At 45.2% G+C, this 4,961-nt stretch overlaps 1 long non-coding RNA gene across 3 annotated transcripts; it reads right to left on the bottom strand.

Moving 5' to 3' along the window:
• Positions 1-854: 854 nt before the first annotated feature.
• LOC125798673 (uncharacterized) lies at positions 855-2,526 on the bottom strand. 3 transcript variants are annotated; one of them, XR_007437484.1, is made up of 6 exons: positions 1,844-2,526; positions 1,551-1,604; positions 1,453-1,496; positions 1,226-1,344; positions 1,097-1,160; positions 855-966 (listed from the first exon to the last, which is right to left on the bottom strand). It is a non-coding gene; the product is annotated as an uncharacterized LOC125798673 (long non-coding RNA). The 3 variants fall into 3 exon arrangements; XR_007437478.1 differs by lacking the exon at positions 1,844-2,526 and having other exon boundaries at positions 1,551-1,614; XR_007437490.1 differs by lacking the exons at positions 1,226-1,344; positions 1,453-1,496; positions 1,551-1,604; positions 1,844-2,526 and adding exons at positions 1,345-1,442; positions 1,605-1,626.
• Positions 2,527-4,961: the final 2,435 nt, after the last annotated feature.

The raw sequence follows: 4,961 nt of genomic DNA, 5'->3' as shown, positions 1-4,961 counted from the left end.
AGGGCTTTGCAACCACCTATTAACTGCTTAGCAACCACCTGGAAAACGTTAGCAACTGCCTAGCAACCACTAAGCAACACCTTAGCAACCACCTGTAAAACATTAGCAACTGCCTAGCAACCACTTAGCAACAACTTAGCAACCATTTTAGAAATTATAGCAACTGCCTAGCAACCAGTTAGCAACCACTTAGCAAACACCTGGAAAACGTTAGCAACTGCCTAGCAACCACTTAGCAACACCTTAACAACTACTAGGAAAACGTTAGCAAACACTTAGCAACCACCTTAGAAACGATAGCAACTGCCTAGCAACCACTTTAGAAATGATAGCAACAGCCTAGCAACCACTTAGCAACACCTTAACAACCACTAGGAAAACGTTAGCAACCACTTAGCAACCACCTTAGAAACGATAGCAACTGCCTAGCAACCACTTTAGAAATGATAGCAACAGCCTAGCAACCACTTACCAACACCTTAGCAACCATTAGGAAAACGTTAGCAACTGCCTAGCAACCACTTAGCAACCACTTTAGAAATGATAGCAACTGCCTAACAACCACCTAGCAACACCTTAGCAACCACCCCAGATACCATAGCAACACCTTAGCAACCACCTAGCAACACCTTAGCAACCACCCCGGTTACCATAGCAACACCTTAGCAACCACCTAGCAATACCTTAGCAACCACCTAGCAACCACCTAGCAACACCTTAGCAACCACCCCAGATACCATAGCAACACCTTAGCAACCACCTAGCAACACCTTAGCAACCACCTAGCAACACCTTAGCAACCACCCCGGATACCATAGCAACACCTTAGCAACCACCTAGCAACACCGTAGCAACCACCCCAGATACCATAGCAACACCTTAGCAACCGCATAGCAACACCTTAGCAACCACCTAGCAACATCTTAGCAACCACCCCGGATACCATAGCAACACCTTAGCAACCACCTAGCAACCACCTAGAAACACCTTAGCAACCACCCCAGATACCATAGCAACACCTTAGCAACCACCTAGCAACATCTTAGCAACCACCCCGGATACCTTAGCAACACCTTAGCAACCACCCAGCAACCACCTAGAAACACCTTAGCAACCACCCTAGATACCATAGAAACACCTTAGCAACCACCTAGCAACATCTTAGCAACCACCCCGGATACCATAGCAACACCTTAGCAACCACCTAGCAACCACTTAGAAACACCTTAGCAACCACCCCAGATACCATAGCAACACCTTAGCAACCACCTAGCAACATCTTAGCAACCACCCCGGATACCATAGCAACACCTTAGCAACCACCTAGCAACCACCTAGAAACACCTTAGCAACCACCCCAGATACCATAGCAACACCTTAGCAACCACCTAGCAACATCTTAGCAACCACCCCGGATACCATAGCAACACCTTAGCAACCACCTAGAAACACCTTAGCAACCACCCTAGATACCATAGAAACACCTTAGCAACCACCTAGCAACATCTTAGCAACCACCCCAGATACCATAGAAACACCTTAGCAACCACCTAGCAACATCTTAGCAACCACCCCGGATACCATAGCAACACCTTAGCAACCACCTAGCAACCACCTAGAAACACCTAAGCAACCACCCTAGATACCATAGAAACACCTTAGCAACCACCTAGCAACATCTTAGCAACCACCCCGGATACCATAGCAACACCTTAGCAACCACCTAGCAACCACTTAGAAACACCTTAGCAACCACCCCAGATACCATAGCAACACCTTAGCATCCACCTAGCAACCACCCTAGCAACCACCCCAGATACCATAGCAACACCTTAGCATCCACCTAGCAACACCCTAGCAACCACCTAGCGACACCTTAGCAACCACCCCGGATACCATAGCAACACCCTAGCAACCACGTAGCAACATCTTAGCAACCACCCCAGATACCATAGCAACACCTTAGCAACAACCTAGCAACACCCTAGCAACCACCTAGCAACACCTTAGCAACTACCTGGTATATGTTAGCAATTGCCTAGCATCCAGTTAGCAATAGCTTAGCAACCACCTGGAAAACATTAGCAACTGCCTAGCAACAGCTTAGCAACCTTTTCAGAAATGATAGCAACTGCCTAGCAACACATTAGCAATCAAAAGTTTAACCAAATGTTTTACGATTTCAGCATTTAAACAAGCGTTTTTGGATTTCAGTGTTTAATCAAACGTTTTTAGATTTCAGCGTTTAACCAAACGTTTTTAGATTTCAGCGTTTAACCAAACGTTTTTAGATTTCAACATTTAACCAAATGTTTTTAGATTTCAGCGTTTAACCAAATGTTTTTAGATTTCAGCGTTTTTAGCATTTAGCGTTTAGCCAAAAGTTAACAGCATATCAATGACTCTTCACACTCTTCAGACGGAAAAAGCTTAGCAACCATTTTAAGTTTTTAACGTTATTAGCGTTCTTTTCCAAGCCAACTTAAAGTTCGTTCACGAACTTTACCTTTTCTAGTCTTCTTATTATTATTAAGTTGGCTTGGAAAAGCCAACTTATTGTTCTTCATAATCTTCTTATTATTATTATTCCGCGCTTTTTTTGTTGTACGCTACTCCTCCTACAGCTTTTGACGTAGAACCACGAAATTTTACAGTATCGTAGGACCTATAGCGGTTCAGGTTGCTTGTGCTTTTTGAAGCAATATATCGTACGGTTTTCGTAAAAACTTCGTAAACGTACGCGTTTTTTTCCCATAGGAATGAATGGGGCGAAATTTTAAACGTCCGTAACCGCCACAATTTTTGAGATACGAACACCAAATTCAGCGAGCTTATAGATCTTATCGAGATCTTTAAATTAATAGAAGGTTGCGAAGTGATACGACGTACGGTTTTCGTACAATTGTCGTACGAAGTTTTCCCATAGAAATGAATGGGGGGCCCAGAGTTCCATCTCACACACGAGCAGCTCTGCGCACGGAACCCCTTCTCTCCCCTGCTCCTCCAGTACTGTGAGTGTATGGAGGAGCTGCTGTATGGAGCAGCTATCAGTCAAAAGTTTGGACACCCCGGCACCCCAGCCAGGGCTTAGCAACCACCTATTAACTGCTTGGCAACCACCTTAGCAACCACCTGGAAAACGTTAGCAACTGCCTAGCAACCACTTAACAACACCTTAGCAACCACCTGGAAAACGTTAGCAACTGCCTAGCAACCACTTAGCAACCACCTGGAAAACGTTAGCAACTGCCTAGCAACAACTTAGCAACTGCCTAGCAACCACCTGGAAAATGTTAGCAACTGCCTAGCAACCACTTAGCAACCACCTGGAAAACGTTAGCAACTGCCTAGCAACCACTTAGCAACTGCCTAGCAACCACTTGGAAAACGTTAGCAACTGCCTAGCAACCACTTAGCAACTGCCTAGCAACCACTTGGAAAACGTTAGCAACTGCCTAGCAACCACTTAGCAACTGCCTAGCGACCACCTGGAATACGTTAGCAACTGCCTAGCAACCACTTAGCAACCACCTGGAAAACGTTAGCAACTGCCTAGCAACCACTGAGCAACCACCTGGAAAACGTTAGCAACTGCCTAGCAACCACTTAGCAACCACCTGGAAAACGTTAGCAACTGCCTAGCAACCACTTAGCAACCACCTGGAAAACGTTAGCAACTGCCTAGCAACCACTTAGCAACCACCTGGAAAACGTTAGCAACTGCCTAGCAACCAATTAGCAACTGCCTAGCAACCACTTGGAAAACGTTAGCAACTGCCTAGCAACCACTTATCAACTGCCTAGCAACCACCTGGAAAACGTTAGCAACTGCCTAGCAACCACTTAGCAACCACCTGGAAAATGTTAGCAACTGCCTAGCAACCACTTAGCAGCTGCCTAGCAACCACCTGGAATATGTTAGCAACTACCTAGCAACCACTTAGCAACCACCTGGGAAATGTTAGCAACTGCCTAGCAACCACTTAGCAACTGCCTAGCAACCACTTGGAAAACGTTAGCAACTGCCTAGCAACCACTTAGCAACTGCCTAGCAACCACCTGGAAAACGTTAGCAACTGCCTAGCAACCATTTAGCAACCACCTGGAAAACGTTAGCAACTGCCTACCAACCACTTAGCAACCACCTGGAAAATGTTAGCAACTGCCTAGCAACCACTTAGCAACTGCCTAGCAACCACCTGGAATACGTTAGCAACTGCCTAGCAACCACTTAGCAACCACCTGGAAAACGTTAGCAACTGCCTAGCAACCACTTAGCAACTGCCTAGCAACCACCTGGAATATGTTAGCAACTGCCTAGCAACCACTTAGCAACCACCTGGAAAACGTTAGCAACTGCCTAGCAACCACTTAGCAACTGCCTAGCAACCACTTGGAAAACGTTAGCAACTGCCTAGCAACCACTTAGCAACTGCCTAGCAACCACCTGGAATATGTTAGCAACTGCCTAGCAACCACTTAGCAACCACTTGGAAAACATTAGCAACTGCCTAGGAACCACTTAGCAACCACCTGGAAAACGTTAGCAACTGCCTAGCAACCAGTTAGCAACTGCCTAGCAACCAGTTAGCTACATTTTAGCCACCACCTGGAAAACGTAAGCAACTGTTTAGCAACCGCCTTGCAACCACTTAGCAACCATGTGTAATACATTAGCAAATAACTAGCAACCGCTTAGCAACAGCTTAGCAACCACCTGTAAGACGTTAGCAACTGCCTAGCAACCACTTTCAAGATTTTAGCATTTATCCAAATGTTTTTAGATTTCAGGGTTTAACCAAACATTTTTAGTTTTCAGCGTTTAACCAAACATTTTTAGATTTCAACGTTTAACCAAACATTTTTAGATTTCCGTGTTTTTGGCATTTAGCGTTTAGCAACCATTTTAACTTTTTAACGTTATTAGCGTTCTTTTCCAAGCCAACTTAAAGTTCGTTCAC

The sequence above is a fragment of the Astyanax mexicanus genome, chromosome 2 (genome assembly GCF_023375975.1).
Source record: "Astyanax mexicanus isolate ESR-SI-001 chromosome 2, AstMex3_surface, whole genome shotgun sequence".
Classification (NCBI taxonomy): domain Eukaryota; kingdom Metazoa; phylum Chordata; class Actinopteri; order Characiformes; family Acestrorhamphidae; genus Astyanax; species Astyanax mexicanus.
Note: the sequence above shows the minus strand (reverse complement) of the source record. Positions and strands in the feature narration are given on the sequence as shown.